The 21,734-nt window shown below is 38.9% G+C and overlaps 1 long non-coding RNA gene across 1 annotated transcript; it reads right to left on the reverse strand.

Moving 5' to 3' along the window:
- Positions 1-4,146: 4,146 nt before the first annotated feature.
- LOC120105206 lies at positions 4,147-21,517 on the reverse strand. Its single transcript, XR_005507572.1, has 2 exons — positions 18,382-21,517; positions 4,147-4,344 (listed from the first exon to the last, which is right to left on the reverse strand). It is a non-coding gene; the product is annotated as an uncharacterized LOC120105206 (long non-coding RNA).
- Between the last annotated feature and the right edge of the window lie 217 nt (positions 21,518-21,734).

A 21,734-nucleotide genomic window follows, 5' to 3' on the forward strand; every position in this document is an offset into this window, starting at 1 on the left:
GAGCAACTAAAAATGAATATAGTTTAGGCCCGAGGTCTAGCCCATGATCAACTCTACCTAAAGGGTGCAGCGTAGCTAGTAATCAGGGCCAAATTACATCGTTTCGATCTCGAAACGGGCTGGTCAAATCGATTTTTTTTTTTGAAAAAGACTTTAATCGAATGTATCTCCTAATCTTAGAAAAATTAGGCAGAACAACAAAAGATAAAATTAATGAAAGCAGCGAGATCTACCTTCTGGCGAATTTTAGCTTTTTCATATTTATTTCTATTGGTTATGTCTATTTTAGAAAAGCTAGTCCTGTTCGAACTAGAAGAGAAATCTGATCCAAATTGTGAAGGACAAACCTCACTATTATAAATAGAGGCTATACATCTCAATTTATGAATCATCAATGAAAGAAAAGAGGATATATACCCTACTTTTGACGAATTTTCTACTTTTTCCTATATCTTTTTGAGAAATTCGAGTTAAAGAAATTCTTTCTTCTTCCTAATTGGATTAACCTGGTATCATGGAGAATAGTGTCATAAGGAAAACAATTTCGACCATTCACGTTTGATTGTATTCAAGATAACATAGTAGCAGGATGACCCTCTAGCCAAACATGCATAGCATAAAATTGAGAAAACTATTTGATATTATCATAACTATATATTTCTATAACAATAAAATATTATATATTATATCCTGTTATAATAATTAATTGATATATAATGTGTGAATATTATATGATTATACATGGAGGCTGACACTAGTCCAATAGGCACCTAAGGCTGCAGAAGTGTATGCAACCAATTTTGCTTGAAAAGCTTTTGCAGCAAAAGGCTCCAAAACTGTAACTAGGTTGCGTACAATTGGAATTACTTCCAAGCAACCAAATAATTGTAAGGCCCTATCTGGGGGAGCTTTTGGAGGGCCAAAAAGCACTTTCTGGCCCTCCAAAAGTACTTTCAGATAAGAAATGGTGTTTGGTAAAATTTTCGCAAAGCTGTTTCAGCTTTTGCGGGAAGCTAAAAACAACTTTTGGGAAGAAGCTCCAATTTGGAGCTTTCCGAAAACGCTGTTTTCAGTTTTGTCGGAAAGCTGTTTTTTGGACCAAAATACCCCATTTAAATCTCACTTTTTTCCTCCAAAACCCTCATCCCACCTCTCCCTCTCTCACCCATCCTCTTCCTCTCCCTTTCTATCTTCTTCTTCCTCTCAACGCCTCCGTCACTGTTCCTTCTTCCTCTTCTTTTTTTTTTCTTTTTTTTTTGTTTTGGGAGCTCGTGGTTGCCCATGGTGGCAGCCACCATGCCGGCCACCACCCATGGCCGGCGACCCCTCTATATTTCAATGAAATAAAATAATAAATAAATAAATAAATAAAATAAATAAAAAAAATAATGAGTGAGTGGCAAATAATCTGATCTAAATAAATAAAAAAATAAATAAATAATATTAGTAATTATTTAACAAATTTTTTCACCTAGCTAGAAAATTTATTAGAGAGATAAATGGTTATTAGAAGGATGAAAAATTAATTTACACTAATAATTATAATATTTTATATATTTATTATTGTATTATACTATAAATATAATATTATATTACATTATATCATAATACATTGATATGTTATGTTAAATAATTTAATATTATATTAAATTATTATTCTATAATACATAATGTTATAGTACTATATTATAATAATATTGTATTACATTACATTAATATTATACTATATCATATATTTATGTATTAATACATATTATATTTTATTATGCTCTGTTGTATAATACTGGTAATGTCCTTTATGGTCATTTTGTTATACAAAAGTACTTTCTCAGTTTGTTTACCAAACACATGTTAAAGTGCCACAGCACTTTAAAAATGTAGTTACCAAACAGCAAACAGCTTTTTATAAACGCTCTGCTTTAGACAGCTCTACTTCCAAAAGCTCTACTACTAACAGCTCCCCCAAACAGGGCCTAAGTCATACCAAGCAATCAAACAGTTGTAAGTGCCGACCTGCAAGTTATTTGCAAGCACTTGGATCTACTGGAGCTCTGCTATAGGCATCTAAAGCCCTGTGGTTCAACATGCCTTGATAGCTGGGTTGATTAGGCAATGTTATAAGTAGTGGATTTCTCAAGCCTATGCTTATGGAATTTATAGTTATCAATCTAATAGGTGATCTTAATTTCTTTCGAATTGTGGGATCTCCAGCCATTTTGGACTCTTATATTTTTGGTTTTCGTGTTTCTTCTGAACTCATGGGGCTCGTTTGGTTCGCGGGAAAAGAAGGGGGAAAGTGTGGTCAACGGAAAAGTAATGAGATGCCTCTTGTTTGATTGGAGTTTTCAAAAAAGAGAGATGGGAAAGTTGTATTCCCATGAGAATTGATTCCCACATTTCATGGAAAAGTCTTTCCCATAAAAAACATGGAAAAGTTACTTTCCCATAAGGTAGGAATCACTCCATCTTTATTTTTTTCCAAAAAGGCCCTTCCGCATTAAAGAGGCATTAAAGACCTAATTTTTATTAAGGGTATAATAGGAATTACACATAACTTTTCTAGGAAAGTGGATGGTCAACCAAACATTAGCACTCTGAAAATCTGTCACTTTTCCATGGTTAATCAAACATGCCAAAAGTACTTTTCCAGGCAACCTCTTCCTAGAAATCTGCTTCCCAGGAATCATATTCTCAAGAGGAAAAATGCGTCCCGCGAACCAAACGAGCCCATGGTGTCACTGAGTTCCCACTAGAGATCCAAAAGACTCGGCATATCATTCTTCCTTTGTGCAATGGGATATTTGAAAGTCCCAAAAAATGTTTATAATGCTATTGTGCAAGTATGTATTTCTATGTTTCCTCTGATTAATGCATACATTTTCTGTAACTGTTCCTTTACCCTTGATGTAAAGATTTTATTTGTAAGTGCATGTATATTTTGTAGCAATTTAAGAAAAATTCCCAATAGCTACTTACCATCTCAATATCTAGTTTGACTGCATGAATTGGTAGGAGTAATTCAATAATAATTTAATCATATCAGGAACTTGTTAATGGAGAAGGTCCAGTGGATTCAGTGATCATCACGAGTGGTTGAGAAATGTATTTGTACACCAAGAAATATGAATTAACAAAAAAAATGCATAAGATTTACTACACGTAACAGCTCTGCAATTGTCAAGTTGAATATAGTTCCCCATCTTTATCTTATTTCTAATTTACCTTTTTTTGGTAAGTCTTTCCAATTTAATTATTAGATTAAAATATATCATATATATTGCTTCTCATGTGCCAAATGAGTAAAATTCGATATGCGGGATAATTGTTAGTTCTTGATCGGATCAGCACAAATCAGAAAACAGCCATTATTTTGGAGAGCCTGTGAAACAGCCTTTAATAAATGCAGTGATACAGGGACGGATCAAATTTCTGAAAGACAGGTAACAAGCTCTTATCAACAATAGCAACCGTTCAGATTATAAATTTGTAATGTTAGTAATTCAGCTACCCTCTTTTTGTAGCTCGGAGACATCTTTCAATCAATTTTGCTCAGCACAAGTGCAAACGTAAGTTAATCCACTCTTAGTACTAGTTAATCAATTTTGTCCCCAAAGGTACCATGCTAGAATTGCATTTATATCCATTTCTGCATGAAACTAGTTAATGTCTTGGTACAAGAGCCAGCCTTTGAAGTCATCTTTATTCTCTCTTTTTTCAGTGCTTACTGATTGTTCTTTCCTTGCAGTTAAAACATTTATTCCATATATTTGACATGGACAATGATGGGATTGTCAGCAGGAGATGATTTCATGGCATGCCTTAGGAAGAACGCACCGTTGATAACCCTTTTTGCTGTCTGAATATGAAAGTTGTATGGTGATGGTGTGATGGACGGTGCTGTAACCATGATTATTTATCAGAATTGGCAAAGACCATTTATTGAGGAGATGACCATGGAACCCCCTTGGGGTATCTTCGGTAGCTGACCATTCAAGTCCTTTTTTCTGTTACATTGAATGGTTGTGGACTTCCATTTTTGAGTTGCAGATGCTGCAAGCATTTGGTGTTGTCACAAGACGTTGCATAAAAGAGTAGGCATAAAAGAGTGAAGATGCTGCAAGCATTGTTTTGAGACAGGGTTTCTTGTAAAATGCAATAATAATTTGGCCCTTTATTTGAATCAATGTCAGTAATTTCTTATTTACACCAAAACTAAACTTGAATATTGTAATACATTTGACCAGCGTACACAATCATTTACAATATATATGATTCTCACATGACAATACACTTATCCTTTGCTCTCGGTTCACTCTTCTGTGGAGCATTGGAGTTCCTAGGTGCCTGTAAAAAATCAAATCCCAAAAATAATTTTTAAATATATTTATTTTAAGAAACTAATTTCAGCTGAAATCTAAGATGGATGCTACATATATTTTTTTTAGGTCCATCGGTATACATTAAAGATTATTTATTTCTCAATTTTTTTTCAAATTTAAACCTAGGCCGTTATACATGATCGCATCAAAATTTGAATAAATGAACATCAAATTTTTCTTGAGAGTAGCTTGCATTCCCCTAAATATGCTTCTAATTTAACAGTTTTTATTTGAATTTTATTTTTTTATATTTTTTATTTTTTAATCTAAATATATATATTTAATTTTTTTAAATTACAAAAAATCTGAAGATGAAAAATTTTTATATCATCGTGTAAATCATCCATAGATTTACAATATATAATAAAATCAAGCCTAAATCAAAAATTTCGGCATGATCTTCTTTTATCTTGCAAATTTCAAACTACTTTTTCAAGTTAAAAAAAATAGAGAGAATGAGATAGGGAAGAAGAAGCATATCTTATTTAGGCTTAGATCTTCCTTCTATCCCGTTGAATCGGTGTAATTTTGAAAATTGGAGGAAAGGAGTAGCTGTTTAAGTATCTTATGGCTAAACGAAGGTGATAAAAAAATGCCTCCCCATTGGTTCCTTTTAACAAAAGAAGCAAAGGGGGAGGAGGTCCAATGCGCACCGAGTTCGAACAGAACTAGCTGGTTCCGAACAGTTTCGGCCGTTTCGGTCAGGTTTGGGCCTTTTCTAGCCGATTTCAATTGGTTCGAAACCCGTTCCAACCAGTTCGGGGCCAAAACCAATTTTAATGGGCGAACCAATCCGGTTTTCCACCGGGTCAACTCGTACGGGCCAAACGGAGCGATTCGGTCCGATTATGGTTATGGTACCAAGAATAAAAAAATAAAAGATTTTGTGGTGTCAAGTAGTTGGCACGAAACTCTTGGCTTGGAATTCATCACTGTGGGAGACTAGAGAGTGGAGACCAATATGTTAAGAAAAATGGTTTGAGAATGATGGCGGACAAAGCTCTTGGAGGGAGAAAAAAGAGATGCTCTGATACCAAGCTGATGGCGGACCACTGCAGGGAGAAGAGAGAAAGAGAAAGAAGAGCAGGAGGAGGAAGAAGAGGTTATAGAGACGCAGGAAGAAGAGGTTATAGAGACGCAAGAAAAAGAGAAGAGAAGGAGGAAGAAGAAGAAGCAGAAAGAAGGCTAGAGTTTTTTATTCAATCATTCAACTCCCTCATGCATAAGAGGGTTGGCCTTTATATAGACCTTACATTATGACCAAGTCAAGTTAATCAATTGACGACATACCAAAATCGGACCCTCAATCAATTGACTAAGTCAACCGATTGATTACATACCAAAATCGATCAAATTACTCGATCTAATTACTTGACTCAATTGACTTGATTAATAACAAAATAACTGACCAAATTGACTTGACTAAAACAAAATCAAATAATGCAATAAAATAAAAGTGACTTAGACTCGAATGGACCCAATCTGGGTCTGACTAAATCCGGTGTCTCGGGATCATCTAAACAAACGGCTCTGATGTCCCCATCAACTTCTTCCAGGTGGAAAAACTCTATCCCGTTGAGTATAGGTATGGCCGGCTGTCGTACTGCTCTATGAGATCGGGGTCAAGACGCTGCAACTCGGCTCTGGAGATCTACGTCACGTCAGACTTTGGTCGGCCTTTCCACCGAATAAGGTAATGTTAGTAACCGCCTTTCCTGGTTGACATAACCTGCTCATCTAATATATGTTCTATTTGTTCTCTGCGTGCATGAAATTTTGGAGGTAGCGGCTCAACAGCAGGTAATGGGTCAGGGTGATCAACAAAGGTGGATATATCAACAAAAGGGTTAGAAGGCTTGAATGTTGTCTTTTTGTATGGGACTAAATCTTCAATATTAAATGTCGCACTAATCCCATGTCTTCAGGAAGATCTACAACATAAACATTCGAACTGATTTTCCATAGGACATTGAACGGTTCCACACTACGAGCTTGCAATTTCTTGAATATTCCCGAAGAAAGTCGTTCAAGTCTAATTCTTATCATAACGTAACCTCTTTCACTTAGCTCTTTATAATGTCTGTGTAAATCGGCAAAGGATTTATATTTTAAGTTATTAAAGTGAATGCATTTGCTGATTTCTTGATGCAATGAATGTGGATACAATGTGAATAACTGTGCAGACTCAGACACTTTATACTGATGAGACATGGGGATCAGGTCTATGGGTTGCCTAGGTTTGCAACCATGCACCACATCGAATGGACTCATGCCTATGAACTTATTGACCGAACTATTATATGCAAACTTAGTGGTCGATAACACTAAATCCCAAGTCCTAGCATGTTCACTTGCCAGACATTTTAACATGTTTCTAAGGCTACGGTTGACAACTTCAGTCTGGCTGCCGGTTTGAGGATGATAGGTAGAAAAAAATTTCAGTTTGGTGCCTATCATATACCAAAGGGTTTTTCTAAACTAGCTCATGAATCTAACATCCCTATCAGGCATAATAGATTTTGGAATGTCAAGGGGTCTAACGACTTCATCGAAATTAAGTTTGGCAATTCTAGAAGCATCAGAAGTTTTAGAACAGAAAAGAAAATGAGCTATCTTTGAAAATCGGTTCACAACCACAAAAATAAAATCGTGCTCGGTAGAAGTATGTGAGAGCCCTAAGACGAAATCCATAATGACATCTGGCCATGGACGAATCCGAATTGTCTTGGTGTATTGGATCCGCTCTTCTTTCCGCATGAACACATGAATTAGATTCTATTCCCATCCCCCTTTGCAACTTTCTCAAAATCATAATTCTTCCTTCTATAAGCCACGGCCCTCCTTCCAGCACCTTGTAACAATCTTCTTCTGTGTTGAAGTGGTATCCACTTTTCAAATCAATCTTAGAAAAGATCGTGGCACCAGACATAGAATCTAAAAGGTCGTTTAGCCTAAGAATGAAAAAGCGATACTTAACCGTGAGTTTGTTGATGACACGGTTATCAACGCACATCCTCCAAAAACTATCTTTTTGTAGGGTTGAAGAGTGCAGACACAATATAGAGGCTTAGGCTCTCACAATCATACCCTCTTGCGAAGAGTTCGTCAACTTGATGCTTCAACTCAGCGCATGCATTTGGGTTGAGCCTATGATAAGGAAGGGTAGGCAAAGGTGCTCAGGGGACTAACTCAATTGCGTGATGGATATCATGCATTGGAGGAAGAGCATCCGAAAGATCATCAGAGACTACAGAATGAAACTCCTCTAAAAAGGGAGCTATCACAGGAGAATGATGAAGGTTGGATTCCTCATTGATAGCTTTAGCCACATGTGCCAATACAGGAGACTGGCTCTCGATATCTTTTACCTCTTTCAAAGTAGTGATGTGAAGTGGTGTGTTTGTACTTAGGCCAACAATTTCCTTTTGGGGATCATTCTGGACAAATTCTAATCCGGTGGGTTCGTCTTCAAAGTCTTCTACATAATTTTTTATATTTGGTTCATAGACTTCTTCGACATAGTCGGTCTCTTGGTTCCCAACTTTTGGGTCAGTAATCAAGTCGGTCTTAGTGGAACAATGGGACGCTATGTGGCCAAATTGTTGACACCTAAAACATTGGGTTTCGTTCCTAGGAGAATGGGGAAGGACTATAAATGGTACGGCGAAACCGATTTTAGGTTGGGCTGCAACGGGAATTGACGGTTTAGGGGTCCTAAAATTTCACATGAACTCACAGACCTCTTGTTTGACTTCTTTATCTGCAGCTCGCATGGCAGCGAACTGTTCCATAAGAGACCTCAAAACGTTGGAGTCCATGGCAGCTACGAAGGTTCTGGGTTGATTGAAATCATACTCCTTATCACTACAGGTTGGCATGCAATGATAACACTATGTACGATGAAGTAAAATGCAACGTCACTAATGAAACCTAGTAAATATAATGCAGGACAACCTAATGCAACCTAGTATGATTTCAAAGATCAGCAAACTTTCACAAAGTAACTTAAAATTTAAATGTTGCTGATTTTTACTTCGGTTATTTTAGAGTTAGGGCATGAGATTAATCAATCAAGTATTATGGTTGTTTTGATCCTAAAGTAATCTGATCGTAGGATGTTGAGAAACGTTCTGTTACTAGAGTGTGCTAATTTAATATCAAGATTTAATGGGTAATAGGACGGGTTCGGAAGTGAAAGATTTAATGTTTTGAATTTTTACAGCAATGTAAGTTTGCAAGAATAGAGCTATCATGCAAGAGAACTAGAACATAATTAAATGAACAAGCTCAAGAAAAGTGGAAACCTATCACCTATCGTGGAGCAGTCGACCAAAACCGTTTGCTCGTGGGCTGTGGCAGCGATCAGAGGCGCAGTTGCAGCTGATGGACCCTTCAATTGGCTTCAATTGGATTGACCAGGTCTGATGGGCCTGCTATTGCAGGCCTAATAAAAAATGGAGGGATGGACAAGGTCAGGTGGGGCGGTGGGCCTGTTGGGCTGGCAATTGAGAAGGGTGCGGATGGGATGGGCGCGGTTGGTAGCTGCGGATCGGGTTGGACTGGGTCTGTTGGACCCAAACACCGGATGTGAAGAGGGCTTGGGGATGGGCCTGTTGTAAAGCCGAAAACCCCTGACAAAAATGAGGGAAAAGGGATGGGGGAGTGGAGGAAGGAGATGTGGGGAAGATGGGAGTCAGTGCCGAGGGAGATGAGGGACGGGATGTGGATGCGGCTGGAAGGGGAGGTGGAGTGGCGTATGGGACTCGGCGGCGGCGAGGAACCAAGCGGCGGTGGCTCAGTGCGGCAGCTAGGAAGTAGCGACGGTGGGGGAGGCCAAGGTGGCGGTTCTCGGCGGCGCAGGCGGAGGATGGAGAGGTGGCGCGGCTCAGCGGTGGAGCTCGTTGAGGCTTGGCGGCACGGCGGAGGCGGCGGCGGAGCAGGGCACTCACGGGGAAGGAGAAGACAAACAAGTACTTTTTTTCAACTTTTTTTTTTGCACGCACGTGCGGGGGACTTGTTTTTCTTTTCTTTTCATTCTTTTTTTTCCCTTTTTTCTTTATGTTTTTTGGTAACCCGATTGGATTCGGGTTAGTGGGTTGTGGGTTAACGGGTTCGACACTTACCCGTTAACCTGATCCCAACCTCCTGACGGTTTCGGGAGGGTTTGCCTACCCTCGCGGCGGCGCGGAGGGGAGGGGAGGGCGGCGGTTGCGAATCAGCCGAAGGAGGGGGGGCGTCAGAGATCGCGGCCGCGGCTCTATGGTCGATGGCCAATGGGTGACGCATCACAGGTGGGGCCCGCTCCAGATGTGGACCCGCAGTGGGAAGAGCCGAACTTTCCCAATTCTCCACAGTAGGAAGTTGGGCAGTGCAGTCGAGCTGGCGGTGGCAGCGCGACGCTGTTGGCGGCGAGCGAGGGTGAGTGGTCGCACGTGTGACGGCGGGTGGGAAGGATCCGGTGACGGGGGCCTTCCCCTTCTATTCTAATGCAAACCGAGAGGGAGAAATGAACCCCTCTTTTTGGTGAGCACCGAGGGAGAGAGAAGAGAGAAGGGAAATCAGGCTTCCCTTCCTCTTTACAATGCACGCTGTACGTCGTACTTCAACGCATTCCGGGGTTCACGGTGCAATAGATTTAGTGAAGAACTCATGTGGCAGACTGGCAAAGGTATCGGAGGTGGTCCGTCCATAAACAGGATCCCGGAGCTTTGGCAACAGAGGCAAAGCCGAGGCTCTGATACCAAACTGATGGCGGACAAAGCTCTTGGAGGGAGGAAGAAGAGATGCTCTGATACATGAGAGGGCTGGCCTCATACAACTCCCTCATGCATAAGAGGGCTGGCCTTTATATAGACCTTACATTATGACCAAGTCAAGTTAATCAATTGACGACATACCAAAATCGGATCCTCAATCCGTTGACTAAGTCAACCGATTGATTACATATCAAAATCGATCCAATCACTCGATCTAATTACTTAACTCAATTGACTTGATTAATAACAAAATAACTGACCAAATTGACTTGACTAAAACAAAAGCAAATAATGCAATAAAATAAAAGTGACTCGGACTCGAATGGACCCAATCTGGGTCTGACTCAATCCGGTAGCTTGGAATCATCTAAACGAACGGCTCTGATGTCTCTATCAGAGAACTAGCATCATCTACCAAATGCCAATAAGTGCAAAAAAGCAGCTCCAATTTCCATCTTAGTTGCAAAGAGATGCTCAACAATCTCTAAGCACATTGTATATAAAATTTCTTCATGCATCATTCATGCTAACATTATTGGATATACACATCATAAGCCATGTCACACATGCATAATATTATTGTATTACCATTTACTTAACACTATGGAAAACTTCAATAATACCCAAGGTTGTCAAAAGCAAAAGGCACCCCCAAAGCAATAGAACCTGTATTACCTGAGGCTCTAGGTGCCTAAAAGGCATCACATATGCATAATATTATTGTATTACCATTTAATTAACACCATGGTATGCTGAACTGCGCCGAATTGCCCGATTCACTCCATACCGAACCAAATCGGTGCAGAATTGGCATGGTTCAACTAATTTTTTTCAACAAAAAGCTGTAAACCAGTTCACTCCCCCCCCCAATCTTTTTTTTCAATAATACAAAGGCTTAAGAAGACCTCTCAAGCCTTCTCAAGTTTTTCTTCCCTTTAATTTTCAACCCTTCGCTCCCCCCATTTCGCCAAAAATCCTATGATTTCGACGATTAAAAGAGGATCCAACCCAAACAAGATAAGGTAGCTCTCCCCCACCTTATTTCTTTCCACTTTTTAATATAAAAAAATGCCGAGAAAATTGAAAAATAAGAAAAGATCATGCTAGAATTTTCGATTTTGGCATGATTTCATGATATGTTGTAGATCTATGGATAATATACACAATAAAACTAAAATCTTTAATTTTTGTTAAATCTGCAATTTTTAAATTAAAAAAATATTTTTTGGATTAAAAAATAAAAAAATAAAATCCAAAAAATAACTATAAACTTAGAAGCTTGTTTAGGAGCAAGAAAGCTACTCTCAACCTAAATTTGGTGTCCATTTATTTTGGACGCGATCATGAACATAGTGGCGTACGCCCAAATTTGAACAAAATTAAAAAAATAAGTAGCTTTTGATACATGCCCATAGGCCTAGAAAAATAAATGTATTATCCATGGTAGAGTTCTACATGTATCTAAGCTCATATTAAGTTTCTAAACTTTTTATATCTAAATATATGTTTTAATTTAAAAAAATATTAAAAATATATAATCAATACAAAAAATATGAAAAATTAGTGCAATGCATTGATAATTCAGAAGTGAAATATTTTCTAAATTTATGATATTTAAAATTATTTTCAAATATAAAAAATATTTTAAAAAATAAATAAAAGAAAAATAATAAAAATTAGTGTTATATATTAGATAATTCAGAAGTATTTTCTAAAATAAAAAATATTTGTTATTGGAACAAAATTTTTACTATTTTTTAAATAATTAATAAACTAACGTGCTTGATAAAACTGCAGGAATGAATCCATCAATAAAAAGGACGCCCCAGAACGTGATATTGGTTGAGATCATGGCAAATGCTCTCGGACCAGCATCACTAAAATTGCAACTCATGCAACATATAATTCAAGGTAGAAGGGGTAACCAAGTTGAAATAGGACCTAGCTGGTGGTTATTCCGACGCATCCGAAAATGACCATAGAAGGTCCGGCAGCTAATGAAGAAGCACTTTATTAATTTCAAAGCAGCAAAGGAAAAGGTCGCCAAAAAGAAAGTTGAGGTAGACACCGATTAACAGAGCCACCTTTCTATCACTCCAGAAAGTCAAAAAAAGCCTCCGCTCTAGATGACGAGACACAAATTCAAACTGCCATACAAGCAGGCTGGATGATCAGTGGCAACAGGATGAGATGGCCAGGTGTAAGGCTCCATTTGGGCTCTCACACTTAGGGGTGCAAATGGGTCGGGTCGGGTCGGGTCATGAGTGACCCCGACCCAATTTGGTTCCTAGTTCGGGTCCTAATTTTGGACCCAAACCCAACCCAATAGAATATCGGGTCGGGTCGGGTCCACCACAATTTTGACCCAACAATCATCGAATCAGGTCGAGTCCATGTATAACCCAGACCCAACCCAAAAGTTTCGGATCCGGATAGGGTCCGAGTCGGGTCAACCCATCCATGAATTCAGAACTTGTTTGCACCCGCGCGAGCTGCCGCATGTAAGCCCAAATAATTTTACAGATTCGGGTCGAATCGTAGGATCAAAATTCTGAAATTATCCAAACTTCAAATGGATCGCGTTGGGTCGGATCTGAATTCAGTAAACCCAGATCCGATCCGAAAAATAAAACGGGTCCAATTTTAGAACCCGACCCGATCCCACGGATCCTCCAAAATGGGTCAGGTCAGGTTTCAGTGGGACGGATCGGATCGGGTCGGATTGGGTCACGGGTCAACCCGATCCATTTGCAGCCTTACACTACGAATCAAGCTCTAGTTCTAAGATTAACAAGGCAGATTCAAAGTTCACGAGGACCTCGTCAGTTAAAAAGACTGTCAATAGAGACGGTAGCCGTATTGCATCTATGCTGGAAGCTTTGACAGTAAGAAAAAGTCCTCCAAAAAGATTCCACTAGGAGCCATCATCCATAATTTTGATCTATATATCTTCCCCTGCAGGAATTCGAAGCAGCAAAGGATTGATACCATGCTAAAGAAGGATAAGAAGGATATGCAGCCAACTATTAGATCCCGGCTAAGGCGATAGGCAACACATATATAGGACTGCCATTTTCTCCATACAAACTGTCGATCTAAATGTAGATCCTTCAGAACGGAAGAATATCTATGGTGAACTTCTTGACAATAATAAGAAAGAGCGACAGAAGTAGATTGCCTCATACCAAAGTAAGTGGCCCATATATGGCCTGACTATGATATGTGATGGTTGGATCGGTCCTACCAGGCATAGCATCAACTTTTTGACATACTATCGTACAAAGATTTTCTTCCAGAAATCAGTTGATGCTTTCAACCAGGTGCACGACGCCATGTACATCCTCAAATTGATGGAGGTAATTGATTAAAAAAGAAGAAAGTTGTATAGGTCATCATTGATGACGGACCATAATATAAGGCCACTAGGAAGATTTTGATGAAACATCAGCCACATTTTCTAGATTTCATGTGTTGTATATTATATCGACCTCATATTGATGAAGATTGAAAAAATTCCTAAAATGCAGCAGACAATGGAGACAACCCAATCCATCACCAGACTTATTTATAACCACGCATGGGTCCTATTATTAATGAGGTAAGCAAGGGAGAGATCTTAAAACTAGGTGTGACATGGTTTCCTACTAACTACATTGCGCTTAATGGCCTTCTTGAGACAAAAGCAAGCCTACGTCAACTATTTGTCATTGCCGAGAGTAGCAGGAGAGCAAATTTCAGCCTCGTAGCCAGCAAGAGCTTAATGATTGTCAATCCCATGATCTAAAAGATTGTGGGTTAAAAGCAAAAGCCAGAGATTGATGAGCTAGGATTGCCTCCACGACCGGCCAATATCGTAACAATGAGGCTATGGTGGATGCAGGACAATTGGCAAACCGCAACATTCCATGCATGCCTCTAGCTGATCAACCACAGCCATAGGGGTCATTAAGAAGCCAACCATCATGACTGCATGTCCGAGACATCTTCCCAAAGATATGACTAAGAGTTGCTCAGATAAGACCACCATGCTATCCAGTCGACACAGTCGGAAAGGCAACATCCATCCTCCCAGCATAGTTGGGCAGAGAGAGGCATGAAAGGAAAGTAGGCAATTACTCAATGCAACCTGAAAGAAAAAGAAAAGGCAATTGTAGCCCCAATGGAGAGATTGGAGGAGAGTTCTCTTAAATTCAAAGACCAAAGAAAGCAGCGATAACAGTTCTAATAATCCTGAATCAACGGCCAGAAAGGGAGTGAAGAATATGAGACCACCACTTATAAGACAGTCACAGAATTGTCTTCGATTCACCGATGAGTCCCGATTTATGCATGCTAGATAAAATAGGATCCATGGTGCACGAGCTAGTACAGCCCGCGTGGATACAATTGCATGTAGGAGATGGGCTCCACAAGATCATTTACAAAGATATGATGCAGCTGCAAATAATCTCGCACGTGGAGTAGGATCCATTTACATATCAAGTTCAGAGTCATACGTTGGATCCTATTACCCATAACTGCGACAGCCTATGATCCATATAGATATAGATATGGTGCGTCTGAGGTATCTTCTTTTAGTGACTACTACACAACGTAGTCCAAACACCTTACAAGTCGGATTTTGCTATCAGGCATATTTGGATGGACCCCTCCATAGCCATATTATTAGCCAAAGAACACCTCTCAGAACTAGCGCTTCAGTAAAAATCAAGATCAGTTATAACGTAGAGTGCGTATATTATGGAATGAGCATACAAGATTACAATGCCGCTTAGTTAGAAAAGTGGGTTGATATGCCTCCTAATTATGCTATTGATTCAAATATCTGCAAAAGACATTTCCACTCGATGAGATTCTAGATATCGTTTTATATGTTGTGCATGAAATACATATAATTGATTATATCATTTTAAGATTTTGGTTTCTTACTAAGTAATTTTAGGATATTTTATGTTTCTTCTTCTAGCGTGCAAAGCTAAGATCGCTAGCTTTTTTCTTTACATTTTGGTTTCGACTTGACACTGATGCAAAAGGCTGGGGGCAGCAAACCCAGTGATACAACTTTGCCAAATTTTTGCCTCCCCAAGATAGCATTGTTTCAAAGCAATCCTACGGAAATGTAGAATAATCACTCTAAAACATCAAGAAGCATCATTTAGGATGTATCGGGATAATAGACATATAAAACAATCAAAAAAAATCAAAAATATGAAAAAACATCAAATTAAACTTAAAATTAATAAAAAATAAAAAATTAATTACTTTTCATTAAAACTTACAAAATTAAAAAAAATGATGTGCCCTTTTGAAACCGGCACACCATAGCGTACCATGTGCTAGTAAGGTAACAATTCAATACCATACCGAACCGATAGTTGACCGGTATGGATTTTGCTCCTGGTTCGGCTAACCCTGCTTAACACAATGAAAAACTTCAATATTACCCAAGGTTGTCAAAAGCAAAAAACATTCCAAGAGCAATAGAACCCATACTGCCCGAGTCCCCAGACGCCAAAAAGGCATTTGCTTGAAGAAAGTAAGGAACTAATTCATAAAAGTTAAATAAATTTTAAGTGCTAATTATATCAAAAACAGCACAAACATTAAAATATAAATCATTCAAGTTTTGACGGTCTTAATCATAATTATCTAACATTGGATATAATGCTCCACATCTTTCGACACACCACATCAAAATACCACTTCCCATAACATTTTTTTAAATAAAACATAACAAAAATAACCATTGGACATCCTAGAATAGCTTCATGATTCAAATGACAACAAAATACCGCTTCCCAAATCATATTTGATGTCTTTAAACAAAATATGAAAAAAAAAATCATAGAACATTTTAGCCCTTTATTATAAGGGCTCCAATAGACCAAGATGCCCCTCAAAATAAGGCTAATAGAGCTTTGAGGGATCATTTGGTTGGGGTATATCAGATTTCAGGATAATCTGACGATACTTAAGAATATGTCAAATTACAGGATAATCTGATGATTCCTAAGAATCATTTATCTAAAAAAATAATTATAGAGGAAAATAAATTTTACCATGTACGGTTAGTGGAAAAATTACTCTAGAAAATAGCATTAAAAAAATTACTTTATTTGGTTACAAGTAGTCTCATATGGGAATATTTCCAAATTTCCAACAAATCCTTGAATAAACAATTTAAGTATTAATTTTTTTCTCAGTCCATTTGTTGGATATTTATGGCCCACTTAAACACCATCAACATTGGCTATTTCAAATATTGAAATATATTTACATGAGTTAATAAATATTTTCAAATTAATTATATATATATTAAAAAATATTTTTTTAGTATTTTTTGGTATATAAATAAATATTTAATTATTAATAAATCCTATGTTATATTTATTGATAATTAATAAAAATTAATTATTTATTTAATAATTAATATTTATTAATAAATATATTAATATATTATATATTATTTTTAAATCTTATTAATCAATATATTAACATATTTATAGTATGTTAATATAATATTAATAATATATATATTAATATAATTAATATTAATTATATGATATAATTAATATAATATTAATATAAGATAAGTGAGAGCATTTCCATCAAGAAATAATATTTTCATATTATCTCTACTCGATAATCCAGCATGGAAAAATAAATACACCCCCTAGTGGTATTTGTTTTACCTTCTCTTATGACAATAAATATGGGACCCTTTCTTTATTTTATCATCTCTCATCCACTTTTCGTACCAAATATGATAATCCGACATGGGATTTATTCCCACGCCAAATTACCTCCAACCAAACGGGCCTAAGAAAAGACAAAAAAAAGGAAAAAAACAGAATAATGCTGACCATTGGAGAGGTGCTTGTCTAAATGTCTCTCACTTTATTCCAAGTGTTTGCCTAGGCATTCCTTTGGTAAACTTACGTCACCGTAGACTGTTGGGACAAAGATTCGCTATTTTGATACTGGACTCCGTACTAATGCCATACTAGTATTGTGTCAGTACGGTAAGATACAGTACGGAATCCTTTTAGCGTACCGAGTGTCGGTATGCCACCTGTACCTGATACTGGTGCCGAACCGGTACGATATGTACATCTCATACCGTCCAATTCGGGCCGGTATAGCCAACCATAGTTGGGACACTCAAGTGTCTACTCACCTCACCTGAGCACCCAAGCGAGCACTTAGAGCACCTTTTGCAGCACTAATATTACCATGTCATTCCTAAGCCCTCCAAACAAAACATCAACAGTTAAAGGTTTCGGAGCATAAATACTTAACCATTCATCATCATCACCATCCAATCCTTATCCCATCAAATTGGGTTCCATTATGGAGCATAATTCTATGTCAAAAATGCTTCATGGAAGGTCATGCTATTTTTTATGACCACATGTCAACCTAAAATTGGCCCTTCACAAATAAGTGTTTCATGGTGAAGGCAACTTTTGGCAAATCACAAGCTTGCCATGAAACCTAAGAAAACTGATCATAAGGTAGAGAAACCCATGTATCCATCACATGCAACTTAGGAGCAAGCATCCAAAATTCCCTAGACTTAGGAAGAGACCGGATGAAGAGAAAGAAATCTCCATTTCCATTCTCCATGAAAGGAAATATGCTTCTTTTCCAACACCACGAGAAAAGAAAATCTAGGCCTCGTCAGCAACTGGAATAGAAAATTCTGGTTTAACTTTTTTTTATTCTCAATGGGTAAAGTTGATTTCCAGAGAAGACAAGAAAATATTTGTATTCCCATCTAATAATCAATTACATAGTACCACAAGTAAAACTAACAGCACTGAGGTTATTTTTGGTCAAAAGATTAAAATGTCCCTACCCTTTTGGATTACCTTTTTTTGCAATGAAGGATGTGCTGCTCATTTTTCTTAAACAGGTGTTAAAACGCCAAGGATGCCTGGTTCTGGTGCACCTAAGGAACCGCTGATCCATCTAGGATTTCTCCAAACTGTCAGGGATCAGCAGTAATGACACCTATTTAGCCTCATTTGGTAGTTATTCCGAGATAGGCCAAAAATAAATGGCTTATCCAGGGACTATTGCACATCCAGATTAGGCCTTAACGTACCAAAATAAAAAAAAACAATTTTCATCAATATAAACTACCAGAGAGAGAGAGAGAGAGAGCAGATGTGTAATCTGCAAATGCAGTTTTGGTATTTTAATCAAAATAATAAGCATCAGATAATGTGAGATAAGGAACCTACATGAGAACCTGTGACAAGCCTCGTTCGACCACTAACAGGTGGCTGTTGGGAAAGCTGGCGTTGGGGCTGTTGTTCAAACTCCTGTTGTTGAAGCGCAATTGCCAATTGCAGGTCAGAACTGCCAGATAATAATCATGGGAGGATTATAATAAAGAAACAGGAAACAGGAAAAGCTAATATGAAGATGATTTTGTTTAAGTTATTGAGATAGGGAGGGGGGGGGGGGGGAGAAAGAGATGGAGAGAGAACAGATAGTTGCAGGGATTAGCATTAAAAGAAAAAAAAAGGCAGTCACTGAAACAGAAAATATGCACATTGGCAAAAGAATAATCAATTTATGCATGTCAGCTCACCTACACATAAGCAACTTTAACAATCAGAATGCACACTTTGAGTAGGAGCTCAATGCATCTACAAATAAAGTCTGGATCTAAGGTAGATGAGGCCTCAATATTTTCTAAGGTGGTGAAGCCTACTATGGAATGGTTTAAAAGCAACGTCGGCGGAACCAGTACCGGGCACTGTACCAACAGTAGAAAAGACGGAGGAGAGGGAGAACAAGAGAGGAAAAGAGAGAGAGAAGGGGGAGAGAGGGACGCGGCCTCCACCGGCCCTCCGCCAGTTTTCCTCCCTCTCTCTTTTCTTCTCTTTCATTCTCCTTCTCCACCTCAGGCGACACATATCGGTTTCCTTCCTGGAACCGTCCCGGTCCATCGTCAGTACGAATCGGGACGCCCCGAACCGCGCAGTTCGAAACAGGGGCCGGAGGGGAGCCCTTCTTCTGCAGCTTCCTGGCGACTCTCCAACCTCCTCGTTCTCTCTCTCTTCTTCTCATTCTCCCTCTCCCCCGCCTCTTCTACTTTGTTGGTACAAGCTCGGCACGGCACGGCACGGCTCGGGCCCATACCGACTCGTACCGCCAGACAACCAGAACGGTGCCCGATACCGGTTCCGCCGACCCTAATAAGGCGTATTTGATAGGTTTGTACATGAGTGTGAAATTATCCAAACACCTCTTTTCTTTACTGTTATGTACTCAAAAGATGAAGGTGTCTTTGTAATTTCACAGAATACAAGGCATCATTAACTCTGTAGTTGAACCTTTACAAGCATTCATTAGTTAAATTACGAAAACACTTCCATGAGAATAAATACTAAGGGTGCTTACTAATATTACAACAAAGTACAAACTACTCCGATAGGTCTATGTAACAAATTTACAACAATATCCTTAGGGAAGGCACGGTTCATATCCTAGCTCATGTTTCTGGTCAAAAATTTCAGTTTTTCTTCCAGCCTGCCAAAAACAATATGAAGAGAATTTTACCAGATGCCAGCTCCCTTTTCCAGAACATATTAAAGATTTTTTGTCGAAAGCAGCTTGATGAGGACATTGCTGATAATGCTGATGGGGTTGATGAGGAACAATGATGTGGTGGCAATGCATATGATGATGGATACAGTGGTGATTATGTTAGTGATGGTCACACTCCATCTTTTGATCTTGAGATTGGATTTAGTATCAAAACTGGGGATCAAAAGCAGTAAGATTATGGCAATGTCTCTAGTAAACCACAGCATAGAAACATAATCTAGTCACAATTAAAGCAGCCATAGTAAATGCTTTGGTTCCTATAGCAAAGATAGATCCAGAATATTTTTTCGGTACAATTGAAGGATACAATGTCCATCATTATCTATCTTCAAGAATGGCCTTGTTTTGCAAAATTATGTTTACATTCTTAAGGAGATCTAAGCACTAATAAACAAGGAGCACCTAGCTATGAGAAGGACAAATGTATCAAGCAAGTTTCGCCATCTCAATGCTAGACCCCGTACTGATACCATGCTAGTACAGTGTCAATATGCCCGGTATAGGAGTCACAACATATCAAGTCTCATACCAAGTCTCAGATCAGTACCAGTATGGTACAAAATGCCTGGTACGGTACAAAATGCCAAGTACAGGGCGTTACGCACTTGTATGGCTAACCACGATACAAAGATTATAGAAGAACTTAAAGAATGAAATACAGCTTGAATCAAATTTCATTTCAGATCTGCCTCATATCTAAAGCAGAAAACATCTAGAAGATGAAAATCAAAAAATATGACAAGGAAAGTGGTGGAAGCAAGAGGAAGAGAAGCAAAAGATCACTTTTGTTCTTAAAAACAAGATAGTGTAGTTGGAGGAATAAAAGAAGAGACTAGGGAAAGTTGCGAATTTCTTACCGAAATCAAATCAAGCATTCAATTTTATACATTAATTAAAATATAAGCAAATCCTACGGAACACTTAATTAGTTACTTCACATACGTTGAACTCATAAATCAAAGATGCAGGAGAATCAACTAAAATGATCCAACTTCATACATTCTAACTTAAAATCAATTCAAAAGCATAAGTTTGAAAGTTTCAAGGAATGTGGTGCGGACACCAGTACCGGACCGCCAGTGACGCGGGTCTACGGTCGTCGCAGGAGGAGGGTCCAGCCACTTTCGTTATGGCTGGACTGATTTGATGTTAGTTTATTTTATGTTGACTGGGTTTATGTACATATTGTTGTGTTATGGCTTTTGTGGGATTAGTTTATTTGGAGGGACCTTTTTGTATTTCGTAACCCTATATATAGGGTCTATGCATTTGTTGACAGGATGAATGTTTTAACAAAATTGCTTTCCTTCTATCTTCCTCTCTTCTCCCCTCTCTATTCTTCTTCATCCTCTTCCCTCCTCTTTCCTCTCTCCTCCTCCTTTCTCCCACTCTTCTCACGAGACAGTGCTGCATCAGCTTTGGTATCAGAGCTTTGGCAGGCTTGCCACTGTTGCTAAAGCCTCGGTCCCTCTTCTTTCTCTTCCACTGTTGCCACTGTTCTCTTCCTCTTTCGGTTTCAGACAAAACAAAACACCTTCTGCTGCCTCATCCCTCTCTCTCGGATCTCGCACCAGAAAAACAAAAACAAAGAAGAAACCTCTGCAGCTGGTCCTCCCCTTCCATTCATCACCGCGCCCGACGCCACCACCACCCGCAGTACCCTCGCCGTGCTGCACCTCCTCTGTCCCACCGCCGGCGGCCGCTTCTCCTTCCACAGAAGCACCACGCCGGTGTATGGCGGAGCACCGCCGAATCCCAGGATTCCGGTGGGGCGCACGAAATCTATGCGGTACCCCGACCCCGGATGCCGGAGCGTGCTGACGGGCCACGAGCGACTCCCGTTGCCAAAAAGAGAGAAGCATCGCCGCCCTTCTTTCGGCCCTGTCCTCAGACCCGCCGAAGCGCCCGCCGGCCACCGTGCACAGGAAGAGAGCCGGGAAGACACCCACTAGTGAGGAGAAAACCAGTGTCGGAGCGG

Source organism: Phoenix dactylifera, unplaced genomic scaffold (genome assembly GCF_009389715.1).
Source record: "Phoenix dactylifera cultivar Barhee BC4 unplaced genomic scaffold, palm_55x_up_171113_PBpolish2nd_filt_p 000228F, whole genome shotgun sequence".
Lineage (NCBI taxonomy): Eukaryota > Viridiplantae > Streptophyta > Magnoliopsida > Arecales > Arecaceae > Phoenix > Phoenix dactylifera.